A 19,722-nucleotide genomic window follows, 5' to 3' on the forward strand; every position below is an offset into this window, starting at 1 on the left:
TTTAGAAACCCAACGCTTCAATTTAGGGCCTCTGTTTCATCTACCTACACCCTTAGAAGTTAGTTCAGAGGAGAAACTGGCAATGGAGTTACATATTTTTGATGAAATTCTGGGTTCTGTTGTTGTGTTGGTTTTACTTACAAGATTGTACAGAGTTCTGTATTCATAGGCTCATAGAATCATAGAAAGTTAGGGTTGGAAGGGCCCTCAGGAGGTCATCTAGTCCGACCCCCTACTCAAAGCAGGACCATCCCCAAATAGATCATTCTAGCCAAAGCTTTTTCTACCTGGGTTTTGAAAACCTCCAAGGATGCAGCTTCCACTACCTCTCTGGGTAACCTGTTCCAATGTTTTACTACCCTCCTAGTGAGAAAATTCTTCCTATCATTTAACGTAAACTTCCCTTGCTGCAACTTGAGACCATTTCTCTTTGTTCTGTTGTCTGCCACCACTGCCTGCTTGTACATGCCATGGGAGTTTACTTCTCCCTAAATTTAAGCAGTGGGTTTTTAAAAACCCCACTTCAATTTAAACCAAAGTAAACCCCTGTGGTGTGTACGCAAGGGTTCGACCCGATCCTTACCTGCCTCTCCAGTGGCAGGGGGGGAAGAGGGTGAGCTGCTGGTGGGCCAAGTGGTTCCTAAGCTGTGGGGGTGGGGGTGGTGCTTCCCTCTGTGGTGGTGCCCCCCAGGCATCACCCACCTGCAGGCACCTGGCCTGGGCAGTCCTGGGGGGTACTGCAGCTGTGAAGGGAAGCACTGGGCCCACGTGCAACTCAGGCAGGCAAGCAGGCTCTGGGGAGGAAAAAAATAAAATAAAGAAGATCAGACTTGCTGCATTTTTTCCTTTTCTTCAGTGGAGCCTGCCTGGACAGGCTGCTGCCTGTACAGGCGGCCTGCACAGCCCCTGAGCTGCATGGGGCCTAGTGCTTCCCTCCATGGATACTAAGGTAGCAAACTAAAACACCTAGGATAAGTTTTATTTTGCTACATCCCAAAGTCATTTAACTTGCAATATGCCACCGACGGTGTAAACAGCAGTACCATTAAAGTGGTGCAAAAGAGCATCTAAGCTGTTTTAAAGGCTAACTTTGTGTTGTGTAGCAAGGTCCGTTGAGAACAGTCTAATTCAGGGATGGACAAAATACGGCCTGTGGGCCGGATCCGGCCCGCAAAGCCAATCTATCCGGCCCGTAGGGCCCCTAAAAAAAATGTAGAAAAATAATATTTCTCTGCCCTTGGTTCCTGTAAAAAATGACAGGAACCAAGGGCAGTAGGACCCAAGGGACGCCCGGTGGGCTCCAACAACAGCAGGGCCCACCCAGCCCCACCCCCCAGCTGGAAGCCCCAGCTGCAGTTTCTGGGCTGGAAGCAGGTGGCTGCCCCAGCGCAGGAAGCTCAGGTAAGTGTGGGAGGGGGACCCCAGGCAAGGAAGGAGTGCAGGGGGGGGAAGTGGCCCCTCCCTGCCCACACCCGGTGCCCCACACTGCAGCTGCTTGCAGCCCATGTGGGGCTGCCTGTGCCTGCTCCAGACAGCCCCATGTGGGCTGCGAGTGCCTGCAGCATGGGGCACTGGGTGTGGGGTGGGGGAGGCACCACTTCCCCCCTGCACTCAGCTTTTCCCTGGGCTCCTTCCCTGCGCAGAGAAAAGAGGCCCCTCGCCCACCCCATGGCCAGCGTCCCGCGGAGCAGGCACTCACAGCCCATGTGGGGCTGTCCGGAGCAAGCACAGGCAGCCCCAGGCAGGCTGTGAGTGGCTGCAGCATGGGGCGCTGGGCATGGGACAGGGAGGGGCTGCTTTCTACCCCCCAAGGCTGGCAGTGGAGTGGGTTACAAGCTGGTGCTGAACACAGAGAAAAGTGGCCCCTCACCCGCCCCACGGCCAGTGCCCCACGCTACAGCCACCTACACCCGCATGAGGCTGCCTGTGCCTGCTCCAGACAGCTGTGCATGGGCTGTGAGCTCCTGCAGCATAGGATGCCAGCCATGAGGCAGGTGAGGGGCCATTTTTCCTCATGCTCAGCACCAGCTTCTTCCCTGCTGGCAAACAGGGGATCGGGGCTGTGCCGTGCCCTCCACCATGGCAGCTGGGGGACACTGGGTGTGAGTGGGCGGGGAGCCAGTGGGAGCACAGGGCCCACACCGGTGTCCCAGGGCCAGTGCTGGGGACCTATGCAGCCCAGCCCAGGTCCACAGACCCCTGCCAGCCTGTGCCCTGCTCTGGGCCCCACCGGTGCTGGCCCTGGGACATTGGTCCCAAGACATTGGGATGTTGGTCCCAAGATGGTGACCAGGGGGCGAGGCGCCTGTCAAAGGTTGGGGCACCTGTCAAGGGGCGGGGCTACCCATGCAGCCCTCGATAGCCTGCCAAAACTGGGTAAGCAGCCCTCTGCCCAAAATTATCGCCCGCCTCTGGTCTAACTCCATCCTCTTTCAAACCCCACTTCAGGTAGTTGAAGGCTGCTATTAACTCCCCTCTCAGTCTTCTCGTCTATGACTTAGTGGGGCTAACAGAGACCTGGTGGGATTCATCCCATGACTGGGCAGTACATATTGAGGGCTATAGATTGTATAGAAAGGACAGGTCGGGGAAGAAAGGGGGGGGGTTGCACTTTATGTCAATGAGCAATATACATCAACCCTCATCAAGACAGAAACCGAGGTTGAGGAAGTACAAGGATTGTGGGTTAGGCTACATGGGGGGCAAGGAGAAAGGGATTTGGTGGTAGGGGTCTGCTACAGACCCCCACACCAAGGGGAAGAAATAGATGCGGGGCTCCTGAGGCAACTCTCGGAGACCATAAAAGCTAAAGAGGCAGTAGTCATGGGGGACCTAAACTACCCAGACATCTGCTGGGAGACGCAGAAAGCAAGGTCCCATCGCTCACGTAGGTTTCTAACCTGTGTACAGGACCTCCACCTGACACAGGAGGTGCATGGTCCCACTAGGGGGAATGCCATACTGATCTGGTATTGGCAATGGGAGATGACATGATAGGGGACCTCCAGATCGGTAGCCATTTGGGAGACAGTGATCACCTTATAATAGAATTCAACATAAGACGGCGAGTGGGTAAGGTAACTAGTAGGGTGAAAGTGCTAGACTTTAGGAAAGCTGATCTCAATGCACTCAGGCGATTAGTCAAGGAAGCACTGCAGAGTAGGAGTTTTGATGGGATGGGAGCCCAAGAAGGGTGGCTGTGCCTAAAGGAAACGATCCTTCGGGCACAAAGCAACACGATCCCTGAGCGAGGCAAAAGAGGGAAAGGCGCCAGAAGGCTTCCATGGCTGACCAGAGAAATCCAGAGCAGCCTAAGGGCCAAAAGGGGAGCACATAAAAAGTGGAAACAGGGTGAGATCACTAAAGATGAATATACCTCCTCTGCTCGTGCTTGTAGGGAGGCAGTTAGGCGGGCCAAAGCTACCATGGAGCTGAGGATGGCAACCCAAGTAAAGGACAACAAGAAATTGTTTTTTAGATATATTGGGAGTAAAAGGAAGGCCCAGGGAGGAATAGGACCGCTGCTAAATGGGCAGAAACAATTGGTGACAGATAGGGGGAACAAGGCTGAACTCCTCAACGAGTTCTTTGCCTCAGTGTTCCTAAGTGAGGGGCACGACAAGTCTCTCACTGGGGTTGTAGAGAGACAGCAGCAAGGCGCCAGACTTCCATACGTAGATCCTGAGGTGGTGCAGAGTCACTTGGAAGAACTGGATGCCTTTAAGTCGGCAGGCCCAGATGGGCTCCATCTGAGGGTGCTGAAGGCACTGGCCGACATCATTGCAGAGCCACTGGCAGGAATATTCGAACGCTCGTGGCGCACGGGCCAAGTACCAGAAGACTGGAAAAGGGCTAACGTGGTCCCCATTTTCAAAAAGGGGAGGAAGGAGGACCCGGGCAACTATAGGCCGGTCAGTCTCACCTCCATCCTTGGTAAAGTCTTTGAAAAAATTATCAAGGCTCACATTTGTGAGAGCCGGGCAGGGCAAATTATGCTGAGGGGAAACCAGCATGGGTTTGTGGCGGGCAGATCGTGCCTGACCAACCTAGTCTCTTTCTATGACCAGGTTACGAAATGCCTGGACACAGGAGGAGGGGTGGATGTCGTATACTGAGACTTCAGGAAGGCCTTTGATATGGTATCCCACCCCATACTGGTGAACAAGTTAAGAGGCTGTGACTTGGCTGACTACACAGTCCGGTGGGTGGTGAATTGGCTAGAGGGCCGCACCCAAAGAGTCGTGGTAGATGGGTCGGTCTCGACCTGGAAGGGTGTGGGCAGTGGGGTCCCACAGGTTCGGTCCTTGGACCGATACTCTTTAATGTCTTCATCAGCGACTTGGATGAGGGAGTGAAATGTACTCTGTCCAAGTTTGCAGATGACACAAAGCTATGGGGAGAAGTGGACACGCCGGAGGGCAGGGAACAGCTGCAGGCAGACCTGGATAGGTTGCACAAGTGGGAGAAAACAACAGGATGCAGTTCAACAAGGAGAAATGCAAAGTGCTGCACCTAGGGAGGAAAAATGTCCAGCACACCTACAGCCTAAGGAATGACCTGCTGGGTGGCACAGAGGTGGAAAGGGATCTTGGAGTCCTAGTGGACTCCAAGATGAACATGAGCCAGCAGTGTGACGAAGCCATCAGAAAAGCCAATGGCACTTTATCGTGCATCAGCAGATGCATGACGAATAGGTCCAGGGAGGTGATACTTCCCCTCTATAGGGCGCTGGTCAGACCGCAGTTGGAGTACTGCGTGCAATTCTGGGCGCCACACTTCAAGAAGGATGCGGATAACCTGGAGAGGGTCCAGAGAAGGGCAACTCGTATGGTCAAGGGCCTGCAGACCAAGCCCTACGAGGAGAGACTAGAGAAACTGGACCTTTTCAGCCTCCGCAAGAGAAGGTTGAGAGGTGACCTTGTGGCTGCCTATAAGTTCATCACGGGGGCACAGAAGGGAATTGGTGAGGATTTATTCACCAAGGCGCCCCCGGGGGTTACAAGAAACAATGGCCACAAGCTAGCAGAGAGCAGATTTAGACTGGACATTAGGAAGAACTTCTTCACAGTTCGAGTGGCCAAGGTCTGGAACGGGCTCCCAAGGGAGGTGGTGCTCTCCCCTACCCTGGGGGTCTTCAAGAGGAGGTTAGATGAGTATCTAGCTGGGGTCATCTAGACCCAGCACTCTTTCCTGCTTATGCAGGGGGTCGGACTTGATGATCTATTGAGGTCCCTTCCGACCCTAACATCTATGAATCTATGAGTCTCTAAACTAAATAATCCCAGTTCCCTTAGTCTTTCCTCATAAGTCATGTCGCCCATCCCCCTCACCATTTCTGTTGCCCTCTGGTGAACTCTCTCCAATTTGTCCACATCCTTTCTATAGTAGGGGCCCAGAACTGAACACAGTACTCCAGATGTGGCCTCACCAGTGCTGAATAGACAGGAATAATCACTTCCCTTGACCTACTGGCAACACACCTACCAATGCAGCCCAGTATGCCATTAGCCTTCTTGGTAACAAGGGCACACTGCTGGCTCATATTCAGGTTATTGTCCACTGTAGCCCCCAGGTCCTCTGCAGAGCAGCTGCCCAGCCAGTCATCCCCCAGCACTTGTGTGCTTAGGTAACACGTAGAGGGGGTCATGTGCCTGCCCTGAGATTGGCCGCCTCCAAAGCCACCTCTGACTTCTGGGTGGAGAGTGGGCTGCCAGGCCAAAAGGCTGCAAAAGGCAGCTCAGGTCTTCCTGCAGGGAGTGGCATGGGTCAACAACCCCAGTGAAGGAGGATGCCTCACCCAAGCCCACCATTGGAGACAAGCCTAACTCTCCAAAAGCTGTGGGAGTCATGAGTTACCCAGGAAGGGGATTCCCACAGGGGAGGAGGGGCCCTCCCTACTGTGGGTGACTAAGGGGGAGCCCCTGGTGGGAAGGGATGATTTCCCCTTGGAAACCAAAAGGAAACTAGGCCTCCTGACTGCCAAGGGGAGAGCATACATTTATTGGCCATTCCTAGTCTGATGACCTAGGAGAAGATAAAGATGTTCTTTTAGGTAATGGTATCCTTCCCTGGGTGCCATCTCTTCTTTGGGCACAGTTGCTGTGCCATTGGTTGGAGTCTGATTACTTATGTTGTTGAGATTTGGGTTGTAACCCTGCACCTTTATTGTTGTATTATGAGAGGGTTGTAAACTGCACTATATCTGAATGTATTATACAGTATTGGTTGTCTTTATATATGGGTATTTCATTTGATGTAATTTTACTATGTACGTTTAATTATTGCCCATTCACTGCAGGTGTTTCAGATGTTGAATTGTTAAATAACTTGTGTTTTTTTTCCATTAGTGCCCCTTCACCTGCTGCCTGGGGACCCTGTTGAGGGGCAGGGACTACATACTAACTGAAAAGCCACCGAGGACTAGGCCTATGCTTGAGTTAAGGATTCATAAGAATTTTGTCAGAGTAAATTTATATCTGTAACTATTATATGTATATATGTATGTATGCAAGTTTATGGTTATAATTTCAATATCATGTTGCATCATTAAACCTGTAAATAGCTAAATATCACTAAGTGTCAGCTATGCTCCCACAGCATACACACATTCATTGACGTCCCTTCAATTGGAGAGGGGGTACCCTCTGTATACCATTCAAGTTACCTACCCTTTCTGCACATTGGGATGGTTTGTTCCTACACTCTCAGTAAGGCTTCTCTGAAGTACATCCAGCTCTCCTGGACTCCTCTGCCCCTCAGTCTGGCTTCCAAAGAAATCCTGCCTATAAGTTCCTTGAATGAGTAAAAGTCTGCTTTTCTCAAGTCCAGGGTCCTTACTCCGCTGTTCTTCTTCCTTCCTTTCCTCAGGATCCTGAACTCAATCATCTTGTGGTCACTGCTGCCCAAGCTGCCATTCACTACTTCATTTGCCAATGACACCAAACTTTGGGGTAAAGCATCCACACCTGAGGACAGGAGGGCAATCCAGGCTGGCTTGGACAGGCTCAGCAAATGGGTGGACAAGAACCTGATGGTGTTTAACACTGAAAAATGCAAGGTTTTCCACCTTGGGAGGAAAAACCTGCAGAAGAGACTTGGGGGTCAACATTGACCACAAGATGAACATGAGCCTTCAATGAGATGCTGCGGCTAGTAAAGCGAGCAAAATCCTGGCTTGCATCCATAGATGCTTCTCAAGCAAATTCCGGGACGTCATTCTTCCCTTGTACTCGGCCTTGGTGAGGCCGCAGCTGGAGTACTGTGTCCAGTTTTGGGCTCCACAATTCAAAAAGGATGTGGAGAAGCTTGAGAGAGTCCAGAGAAGAGCCACACACATGATAAGAGGTCAGAAAAACAGACCTTACGATGACAGGCTGAGAGCTATGGGGCTCGTTAGCCTGGAGAGGCGCAGGCTCAGGGGTGATCTGATGGCCAACTATAAGTTTATCAGGGGTGACCACCAGTATCTGTGGGAACGTTTGTTAACCAAAGCACCCCAAGGGACGATGAGGTTGAACAGTTATAAACTACTGCAAGACCGTTTCAGGCTGGACATAAGGAAGAATTTCTTTACTGTCCGAGCCACCAAGGTCTGGAATAGCCTGCCATCGGAGGTGGTTCAAGCACCTACATTGAACACCTTCAAGAAAAAATCGGATGCTTATCTTGCTGCGATCCTATGACCCCAGCTGACTTCCTGCCTTCGGGTGGGGGGCTGGACTTGATGATCTTCTGAGGTCCCTTCCAGCCCTAATGTCTATGAAATCTATGAAATTCCCCACCTATTCTTCCCCTGTTTGTGAGCAGCAGGTCAAGAACAGCACAGCCCCTAGTTGGGCACTCCAGCACTTGAACCAAGAAGTTGTCCCCCACACTCTCCAAAAACTTCCCGCATTGACTTCACACTGCTGTATTGCCCTCCTAGCAGATGTCAGGGTGATTGAAGTCCCCCATGAGAACCAGGCCCTATGACCGGGAAACTTCTGCTAGCTGTTTGAAAAAAGCCTCATCCAGCACTTCCTTCTGGCCTGGTGGTCTATAGCAGACCCCCACCACTACATCACCCTTGTTGCTCTCCCCTTTGACCCTAACCCAGTGACTCTCAACAGGCCTATCCAATTTCATACTGAAGCTCTGAGCAATCACATGGCTGTTTTACATAAAAGTGCAACTCCTCCTCCTCTTCCCTGCCTGTCCTTCCTGAACAGTTTTTACCCATCCATGACAGTGTTCCAGTCATGCAATCTATCCCTCCAAGTCTCCTGCTTCCCCACTTACCTCAGGGCTTTGTATTCCTCATACAAACTTACCTCATGATATCTCTGACTAGTATAGCTACATTAGTAAAAATCTGTAGCACAGATGATAAGTATTTTTAGAAATAAGGGCCTGATCTAAACACCACTTCAGTCGATGATTTAGTGTCTGCAAACAATTTAAAACAACAGATATATCTGATAAAATTGCAGTCTATTCACAGGCTATAGATTGATAGAAAAAGAGATAATATTAATCTTTATAACAGAATTGGGCCCCAAGGGGTGGCCGTGATGCCCCCTAGTGGTCATGTGGCTCCTGCCCTGCTCTGGCTCCTTGGGTACCCTCCCTTTCCTCTCGCCTGCCAGAACTTTAATGGAATTATTTTGTTTATGAAAAGGGATGCTGCTCCAGGATCCCAAAGTGAGCCCTTGTCTATTATCAGTTAGTGGGTCTCTCCTGAACCCAGCCAGTCCCTGTCCTGCTCATCGGGTACAAGGTGGTGCCCTCTCAGCCTGTCTATGCTTTAGTGCACCAGTTGCCTTAAAGGATAAATCTGTGGCCTCCTTCTACCCTTATCGCCATGCCCATGCCTCACAGATTTTCCCAGTTCCTATTCTAGTGGAGCACCATGCCCCAATACACTGTTAGGTCTCCTCAAGTCTCCATGCCCTTGTTAGGGCCCCAGCCTTCCTGCCTGAGATCCCCTTTCTATAGCTGGGCCTCTAGCCTAGACGCACTGCACCGGACCTGGCTTCTGGGCTCCAGCCATTGTCTCATCCCTCTCGGGCTTTGGTCCTCAGGCCCTGGTTCCTACTCCTCCCAGCTTCAGGCCACCTCTCTCACACGCTTTAACTCTCCTGGCTTTGGCCTGCGTATGTTTTGGGCCTGGCCCTGATAAGGCCCAAAAACACCCACATGCCCCTCAGTCACCATTGTAGCTTCTGCCCATGCTCCTGGCAGGACTTGAGACCTCATGTGCTTTCAGGTCCTTTGTGGCTTGTTTCCCTGCTTCTGGCAGACACAAGCCCTCATGTGACTTCTCACACCCTCTGTGGCCTCTGCATTGCCTCTTATAGCCACACCTGGTCTGCCAGTAAAAAACTTAAATGAAAAATACAAGACCACTGGCTATAGCTAAAACTACCCCCATGCTGTGTCATACTTTTCCTATAAGCCACAGGTCTTAACTTCCAGCTCCCAGGGCAGCTTCAGTGCCATCTTGCCCCAGAGCTCTTGTCCCTGCTGCCTCCAGGGCCAGACATTCTGCCTGGTCTCAGACACTGGCTTTAAGCCCTGCTTCTTCCTGTGAGGTGACTCTTCAGCCACCTACAGGGGTTTCCATTCTGGGCCAGAAGACCAGCATGCCTTCAGGGCAGCTTAGAGCTGCTTTTCTTGCTGCCTTAGCAGTGTCCTTGCTGCTCAAGTAGGGCTTTGCCCATTTAGCCTATTGCTGAGCAGCTAGCCCTGCAATAGTCATTCGTAACCTATGGATCCCTGGCTGCCTGTTCCCCTGTAGCCAGCCCATAATGGACAATGTCTCTCCCACCTGGGGATCTCCCTGCTGCTACTTTTCCCTTAAAGAAATGGGAGCTTCTGTCTCCCTGTTACAATCATGTTATGATTTTTTATATCGTAGTTGTAATATACAAGTGCTCTGTTAGTGTAGACAGTTCTCCATATACTACTGAGAATCATCAATAGCATCCAAAACAGAAAATTTCCATGAAAAATAGAACTGTTTTTAGCACTTTGTTAAAATGTAACAATGTAACACAACATAAACAAAAAGCATGTCTTTTTATATATCAAAATGTCTGTTTTTTTGTTGTGATGATAGAGATTTACCATCAGAGGTAAATACATGACTCAGTGCTATGAACATAAAGGACACGTGGGGGTGGCGCAGGGGGTACGTGCCCTGCATACGTCTGTGCTGATGGCAGGTGGGCTGTAGCCTGGCAGAAGTCAGGACCCGGCAGCAGCGGGAGCAGTGGTGAAGGTGCAATTTCTGTGCTGACGGTAGGGCACAGGGCTACAGCTTGGTCAGATCCTTTGCCCAGCAGCAGCAGAGGTGGGGGCAGGGGTGCCCCACCCCCCTCCATCCCCACTGTGAAATTGACAAAGTTCACACTTGGTTGTCTATGGCTGTGAAACTGATCAAGTTAGAAATAATAAAAGTCAAACTTAGCACTTACAGATAACTTTCAATCAAGAATCTCAAGGCACTTTAGGAAACTATACTGGATCTGTCTTTCTGGCTTCCAATGATGGCACCGTAAAATGATGCATGGTACAGATATTTTCTCACTAATTAGGTAGTCCTTCATTCAAACATTCTAAGCCAAAGCCATTTCTCACATCTGGGTAAAGCACAAATATTTAAAAATGTACATTATTCAAATCTGATTTAAAAAGTTGACCTCCATTATGTGAAATTCATAACCTATGTATTTACATGGTTAGAGAATGCACCTGTTACCAAAAAACTCCTGATTTCATCTGTAAATGAAAGAATATAATTGACAATACTTATCCAGTAAGTGAAAGTCACTGTGTTAGTTAATGATCTCTTTAGCATTTGCTATTTAGTTACCCCACCACATTACAAAGTTACTAGTGGTATTGCTGAAAGCCATTAATAACTGCACATAAAATGCACAGGTAAGTATATATTTCCCTTTGCAGTGAGTACTTTATACAAGTGCACCATCAAAAACATTTCAAAAAGCAAAAGGAATAACCACTTTAGTTCTCAAAGGTAATATTGAGAAAGTATCAATAACTTACAGAAGTACTAATTTGCTTACAGTACAGTGGAGGAATCTTTTTTTCCAAAAATAATTGAGACATATAGACTTAACAAGGATGTCTATGTAAAAAGACTCTGAAAAATAAACGGATATTATGTTAACAAAAGGAAAAAATATCAAAGTAAAATAAGTGATACATTACTGAAGATGATCATCATTCCGATCCAGAAAACTGTTGATTATCCAATTATTATTATTAATGCTTGCATTACTTAAATAATCCCTACAGAAAAGGAAAAAAATGAAAGTATCTTGAATGCTTGTTTGTTTATCAAAAGATCTAATCTGATTTCTCTTTTATTAAAGCTATATCTTTTCTTTCCCCAATTGCCTTCTGTTACCCAATGTCTCTTCCAATATAACCCATTTTAGATTATAGTTTCACTGGAAAATATTGAAGATCATTAATATCAATAAGTACTTCTTTATCTCATCTACTTGTAACTGCTTGTATTGACTTTAATTAAATTTCAGCAATTTGACTAATATCCAACTGATAGTAATTTCCATTAATTAAGCCATGATTGCAATTAATTTAAATTGCTTCCAACAAATGTTTGATTAATGTCTATAATCTACATCTAATTTCCACTGATTTCCAACAGGCTACTGTTGAGTACAATTACCACCAGAAAAAACAGGTTTACCATAAGCTTCACTGCATCTCCATTAACACCAATGAACAAATCTACAGACCAGTTATTCAAATAAGTGACACTTATTATGAATCAGTAGGAAGCAGTACTACATTGATGTTGCAAAGCAAATCAACGGCTACCAAACAACTCAAATGATTGTAGTTGAAGCAGCCTGAACAACATAGTTTAACTGTCAGCCAATGTCTGTTCTTTTAATATTTCCATTTTCAATTAGCTAGAAAATGTTTTAAAGTTTTCCTAAAAGCTAGTAAATGAAAACTGAAAGAACTATAACATCAAAACTGAAGGTAACATAAAGAAGTGGCAGAAAATATGGAAGGAAAAAAAAGAGTCTCATGCAAACAACTAATGTATATCACAACTTAATGGCTGAATATACTTTCAGTGATACACTCAATGTAACAAATAAGTCACAGCTGGCACTGCTCAGAATTTTAGGGTTAAAACAATTTTTCTGTCAGAAAATCCCAAAACGTCTAAATTAGAAAAAGTCATAAACCCATTGATTATTATGAATATTAAGTTAGAAAAAAATGAGAAAAGTTACATTAAATCAAGTCACAAAATACCTTTTCAGAATAAAGCGCTGAAAATTTTCTGTTTCTAATTTACTTTTGGTTACAATTTTATGGAAAAAACCCTTTATATAATATAAAATAACTTAAAGGAATGTAAAATTAAATAATGTATTAGAGTATATATAATATACTACAAATCTGCTTAATGTAAAATTGATATAATATAAAATTATAAAATATCACTATATAAAAGTAAAAAACTCAAATGAAACATTTCAATAGAAGCAAAATAATTTTCAGTTATTATGCTTCATTAGACATAAATTCATGGCATTCCCAGAATAATGAACTTTCATTAATAACAGGGAATTCAGTTAAACACATACTAGGCATGTGTACCAAATTTTCAATAGCATTTGTAATGTAGTTACCAAATTGAGCACTCAAAAATTAGGAAATGGCAGATTTCTGTTTGTCTCTACAACCCCAGTTCAACCCTGTACACTGAATGAAGCAGGGGTTTTGCAAAGAAAATAGTACGTGATAAGGCAATTAAAGACCTTAGCACAATGCCTACGCACTAAGAGGCAGCTTTAACAATGCACAGGCAACTGTAAATCTGACATTTCCCATCTTTCTTAACTTTTTAATGTAATTCTTGTATGCACTTTCCTTGGATAGTTTTAAAGAAAAAACAAATACTATCATGTACAACAGTAACAACTTCCTTTGCTCCCCAAAAGGTCACTATCACAGTACAAGCTATTACCCCTTGAGCTGTAAGACTAACTATGTTGGCGAACAGCAGGAAAAGGCTATTATGCAAGAACAGGTCATGGGCCATGTGCATGAAGTGTTGGGTCATATTCATCCCCCATCTGATTGTCCCCACCTTTGTCATGTACACATGCAATTTGAATTGCAATTAACTCAAATTAGCCTCACCCCCATTGTTGTGGTGGGGAGAAGGGGCAGGATTGTTATCTCAGATATTTCACAGGTACTCTCTCTTTCTATGGTGTCAGATATCAACTTCCAAATCTATGAGCCACTGTCTGGTATTATCACTCAGTGTGCCGATTCTATCTGCCCCATCTGGGCATTTGTAAATATTGCAGCTTTCAATTAAGTGCTGTGCTATTTATTGGACAATGCATTCACACAGGTGGCTATCCAAGATGTTCCTCTTGTGAAATGTTGCTTTGAAGCATCTGTTTCTGTATCTCAGTCGGTCCAGCTTGGCGCATGCCAAGGCCATGCCCACTGGTGGACTTGTTTGGTGCTGATATAAAACTCTGTAGGAATAGTCTGACCTTTTCCAGTGGTCAGCCACTACGTTGGTGCCCATAGGTTTGGTTCAGCATCCCCAGACTCTTCCAGGAGCTTGTGGGCTACATGTATAAATGGTTTATGACTTTTAAGCCTCTTAAGCCTGCATCTGCTCAGATCTTCAGTTAACAGTTGATGGATCATTATCTCTTGCCTCTATTGCCAGTAGTGACATTAGGATCTGTCTTCTTATATCACTTTGTCTAATGCCTGAGAATACAGGGAGCACATCTGTGTGTGTGTACGTTGTGCAGCCTGTTATGAGTCTCAGTACACTCTTAAGTACAGTGTCAAGCTTTTTAGTGACCTAGCAAAATATTGTGCTCCTGTATGGTCCAGTCAGTCAGTTAGTCAGTGTGTGCATAACTGCCAAGCCATATGATAGCATCCTCAGTGGCCATGTGCAGTTCCTGTAGTCGACTGCTGAACTTAGTCAGAGGACACTCATTGACAATATGTGATATGGTGTGTTGTTTTACCACAGCTACAGTTTGGGTTGTCACAAAGACCCAATGGTGGAAATTGGCCACTCACAGACCTTGCCCTATCCAGAACCTACTCAGCAAGACCCTCTGACAGCATGGCAGGCAGGTGGATTTAGGAGATTGCCATACAGTGGCAGGCTTGGATTGGCATAAACCTTCTCCAGTAGCTTACTAGTTGCAACTTCCCATTGGATATGAGGGAGAATAATGTTACTCAGGACCGGGAGTCATGGTAGAGGGGTCGGTCAAAGAGTTCCTGAGATGATGTTCATTGTTGAATGTAGCTAGCTGCACCTGAATGAGTTTGGTGTGTGACGACTGATTCCAGACTGGTGCACAGTACTCTGCTGCACAGTACGAGATGGCAAGAGCTGACATCCTTAGGGTTGAGGCCATGGACCACCTGAGTTGGGGGGATACATGCCCCCCCCAGTGACCAGTCAGCAACCAGGGAGGGGTCCCCCTGTGGCTGATCATGCCGACTGGGTGGAGGGGGCGGGGTCCCCCGCAGCTGATTGCACCAGCTGGGAAGCAAGAGCAGTGCTCCCGGAAGCGCCAGTGGTGTTCCCAGAAGTGCCAGCAGCAGTTTACCTAGTACCCCTACTCCCTGGCTGGTGCTTACAGGGGTGGCACCAGCCCTCCCATCTGCCTCCCTTGCCTGTCATCTAAGTGGGGAGTGCTGCCTGTCAGGGGGTGCACCAGTGCTCTCAGGGGGTGCACATGCACCCCTGTCCACCCGCTACGTGTCACCACTGGTTGAGGCTCTTGAATCCCACAATGGCCCAGCCAGCTTATTAAGAAGGTTGAATGTCTTAACTTTCATCGCTGTCTTTTTCAAATGTTTATGATACCTGAGTGTCTGGTTAAGCTTCACACCCAGGTAGATAGGTTGCGCTTTGTGCCTCACCCAAGTTCTGGGTAGAGATCTGAATGATCCTTAGGGGTAAAAACAGATGCCAGATTCCACCCAGAACAAAACCTTTTATCCTGGGATCCTACAGATGTACAAGGCCACTGCTCTACTTTAAGTACCTATGAAGTATAGTGTCAAGCTCTTTACAGCGTCCAGACAACTTCTTACAAAAATAGTTGTACAAACTTTGAACAAAGTGTTAAGCAACCTAAATAGGGCTTCCCAGCCCTCTTGCTATAATATTCAAATGATAAACTTATTAATATAATCTTGGGTGCATCTACACGAGACACTAGAAGTGAAGTAGACTTATTGTACTGCGCATTAGTGCGTTATTGCAAAAGCTGTGGTAATGCACTAATGCACAGTACAATAGGTCTACTGTGCATTAGCATCACCTAAAATATGTGTGTCAGTGCTATTAACAGGTAATAACAGGTACTAACCTTAATGCACCATAATTACAGTGCATAATGAATGTGAAGACATGCCCACTGAGTAGCACCTAAATAATCTAACTGAAATCAAACTATTTAATTAGTATTAAAATAATGCTCAATATGATAAGAACTTCTAAGAATAAAATCCTAAATATAAATTACTCACTTTTGACTTCAATTAAGAAAAAATCTTATCAAATCAGTCTAATTCCACTATACATCTGGCTGCAAAAGCCCAGGAAAATAGATAACCTTTCCTTGCCATTGTAAAATCAACACATTTGGTCTCTGATGGATCAAGGAAGGGAGAGATTCCCAGTACTGAAGTTTTGTCATGAAAAATATGCTAACACACTTTTTCTAAAGGAAAGGGTGTTGGCTCCAATGCTTCTATTTATCACAACAGTGGTGATAATGGGGAAACAGATGATTTGTCAGAAAAACATTTTAGCATGAGTTGATTAGTTGAGAACACTATAGCCCTGACCACAGTTCGCCTTGCTTAGTTTACCTTGTTATAGAACTATAGTGCCTTATCACCACTGACTTTTTGCAGGACAGAAAATATACACTATTGATCCTGGCATTCAAACAACACAAAAGACCTGTATTGCAATGAAAACCCAACCTAAAAAGCACAGGTGTAATGCACAGGTGTAATGCACATCAGTATGACATACTACTCAGTATGTCAGCTGCTGCATTTTGGACTCTTTTGGTGTAACCTCATATAAATCATTTTTACTGCAGTCTAATCTCAAGGAGGCAAAGGCTTGGGCAACAGTAACAAGTTTACATCTGAAATAGGAGTGATATTCTTTAAACCAAGCCCAGATGCTCTTGGCTAAGAGCAAAATCCAGCATCCAGGAATCACTGAGAATCTAACACTACCTCCACGCTGCAAACCTGCATAACAAGAAGCTGGAACACACCCTGAGTTGGAGAGTTGATATAGTTAAGAACTAAGGTAAGAACTACACAAAAGAAACCATTTGCAGTATGCAGCCAAAAGAAACCTTATCATTCTGACCAAAGCTATCTATTAACTGTTTACATATATACAGACCTTAGTCTTAATAGATACAATCTCTGTGGTTCCTTCTGATTGTTTCTCATTCAGTCAACATTACCTCAGTCTTGTCTGGGCTGAGCCTTAGGCAGTTAGCCCTCATTCACGATACAGTCATCACCAGTCTGTTGTAAGGCCCTCTGATCAATCACGATTGGGAAACACAAAGTAAGGTGTTGTCATCATCTTAGTGAAGGCCCACACCTGCCTGCAGACTTTCCCAGGGTCTCTAAAGTTTTTTAATTTTGCATATTGGCTTAAGCTTCAATTCTATCCAAAAGAGTACACAAACACCAACAGACTGAAGAAAAGTGCTTGGGCCTGGAAGCTTGTAAAGAACAATTTTTCCAACTACTTAGTTGGTCTAATAAAATATATCACATTTACCCCCAAAAAGTTGTCTGTCAGGGCCTCTAAATGCACATTTCATGGATAGCTTATAACACACCAAAACAATGATCTTTATTACAACTACAGCTGCTACAACGATCCTTCACATTGATTCTATGTTGTAATGAGAAAGCAAAGCAAGGATGGGGAAATCAACTTATTTTAATTAATTTTGGTTGTTCTCCTTTAAGGACCACATAATCTCTTCATATTCTTAGGATCCTGGGTATCTTACTGCTTCTCTGTTAGAGATTCAATGAAAGGGCAGGACTCCAAGAGTGTCCACAAATGTTCATATTGTACCAGGTGAGAGCTTCACTCTCCTTTTTGTTTTTAATTTACCAAGTGCAGGGGATTTACCAAGTGCAAATTTACCAAGTGCAGGCCCCAGTAGAAACAGAATGTCATCATCTATTGCCCTCATCTGTGCTGATCCTGATGCTGCAACACTGGTTATGAGGCCTCTAAAGAAGGAGCAGGAGTGTACCAGTTCTCAAGTGCACTGCTAATGATAGCAGTAGAAAGAATTGCTGACCTTCTTAAGAGTAACTAAAACCAATGCAAAGTTCTACAAGTCTAGAAAAGGGTACAAGACAAGCAATAAAATAGTAAGCTTGAAAAACATCTACGCAGTAGTTCTACCACCTAAGAAAAGTTACAGAGTTGAGATGTAGTTGACAAGTTAAAGAAGGCTTAGTCATGTCCATAGGTGCTGCTGGTTATATTGTACCCTGCTTAGGATTTCCTGGAAGTATGCACATATTTTGAACAGATATCCTCATGATTAAAAAAAATGAACCTTTCTAACAGGTCAAATTTCTGAGTCTCTGGAAAGGATCAATTATTGTCTGGCACCAACCAGGACATAATTCTTGTCTGCATGTTAAGACTGCCTCTATCAGCCTGCCTGCATTCCAGCTCAAGTTCTTGGCCCTTCCAGGTACAGTGTCTTCCAGTTCATAAACCCTGCAGGTTTCTAGGCCCTAACCTTGGTGCTTTGAATCCACATGGAAGCGTGGGCATTCCCAATAGCAACTCGTGCTGCTACCATAATGGTCAGCAACATACTTGATAACTGGTCCTCTCTTGCCTCCTTCAGAGGCCTTATAATAAGTGGTGTGGTAGAAGAGTTACATTGCTAGTTATTTTGACTGGCTGCTGAAAAGTTTTCAATTCCTCTTCACAGCTCATACTGTATTTCTTTCATGTTCAAATTGCTCAAGAAAAACTGCCTGGGGGCAGGTATTTTCAGAAGACATGCAGTGTTATTAACAGTTTAGGGAACAATCCCATTGCACAATAAACTTGAAATGCAGCTTGCTGGCTAGATTCATGATGCAAAATAGGTTCAGATGACTCCATCATATTGTGCTGAATATTTCCTACCTACTGGGCATGTCTACATGAGATACTAACTGTGCAGTAGCCTAATAACACTGTGCAGTAGTGCGTCAGAGCACAGACAATGCTAATATGCTACTGCACAGTATTATTAGGCTACTGCACAGTAGCATCACTAAAAAGCTGTTTGCCGGCACAACTGCACAGCAACTCTGGCTACTGCATATTTATTTAGTGCTTGATTATACAAGCACTAAATTAAATGTGCAGTAACCACTGCACATTAATGAATGTGTAGACATGCCTGATGCTAGTAATGCTCCTACCACTGGCACTTCAGGAGTGTTGTTGATACTCTAGACCCAAATCTTTACCTTAAATAATGACCTCCTGTTTGTCAATTCCTGCTTCCCATTAGTTTTGCACACTCCTGCATCCAATGGAACTTGAGCTTTTGTAATTCTTCACAGCATTGAGACCTGGAGCAGTGTAACTTAAATATTTGTCATTCCAGGTGGTATGGGGGTTGGAAGCAAGCCCTTATCTTCTCATGCAAAGACTGCTGTGGCAGCAGCTCAGGCTGCTTCTGCCTTGGCACAAACTCCCCAAATGTGGGCTGCAGTCATGGCAGCAGTGGGGAGTTCCTAATGGTTGCCCTTCTGGCTGCCCTTCTGGCTTCCCTTCTGAATCAGCTTCTCGGGCCCATGCCCTGCTTGCCATCTTCCTATCCCCACACTCCACCACCCCCAAATTATACTACTGGGTTGCAGCAGTCTCAACAATGGAACAAAGTGTACAGAAATTAATGGAAGATTGTGAAGACTGGTTGTTATCACTAACATTTTTCTTTAATGAATTGGTCCCAGAGTTCCCACTTCATTTAACATGCCATTTTTTGGCTCTTAAAAAGCAGTTTGTGATTTTATATTGCCTTCTGGTGGAACAGAATCGCTCCAGATGCTTGCCAAAAACAAAATGGTGGTGGAGGAAGAAGTACTCCCATATTTTAATCTCGTAGTTTAGTGATTATAATACTTACCCAGAAAGCATATTCTAAGCTCTTCTCAGCCAGACAGCGTTTGAACCAGCATCTTTTGTATCTCAGCAGTGCTCTAACCATCAAGCCATACTAGGAGTTATTCAGCCCTCCCACTGAAATTGGCCAGGAGGAAGACAAAAATGTTAGAATGTGTGCTGCTCTGGAAGGGAGGCGAAGCAAGGTATCCCTCCAGTGGAAGTGGTTCTCCTTTTTTTTCCAAAAACCTAATCCAGGTGTATGTGTACCTCTAGGGATACTTGGAAAGGTCCTAGGGGGTACGCATGGGTGGGCGGGGATGGAGCCACTCACCACCCCATGCCACCTCCTCCCAGAAGTGGGGTGAGGGGGGGCAAGCTACATCCCTCTGTGGGCCATACAGGTGCCACCGAGTTGGCTGGGAGGGGGGAGCTCGCATGTGGCGTCCACCACCATTATCCACCACGCTGCACTACCACTGTGTGCTGCTTTC

At 45.8% G+C, this 19,722-nt stretch overlaps 1 long non-coding RNA gene across 1 annotated transcript in view; it reads right to left on the minus strand.

Moving 5' to 3' along the window:
• LOC132248407 (uncharacterized) overlaps nucleotides 1-16,601 on the minus strand; it is a 32,746-nt gene extending 16,145 nt beyond the window's left edge. Inside the window, exon 1 of the long non-coding RNA XR_009459590.1 lies at nucleotides 16,481-16,601. This is a non-coding gene — a long non-coding RNA (uncharacterized LOC132248407). The remainder of the gene's footprint in view (nucleotides 1-16,480) is intronic.
• Between the last annotated feature and the right edge of the window lie 3,121 nt (nucleotides 16,602-19,722).

Source organism: Alligator mississippiensis, chromosome 2 (genome assembly GCF_030867095.1).
Source record: "Alligator mississippiensis isolate rAllMis1 chromosome 2, rAllMis1, whole genome shotgun sequence".
NCBI lineage: Eukaryota > Metazoa > Chordata > Crocodylia > Alligatoridae > Alligator > Alligator mississippiensis.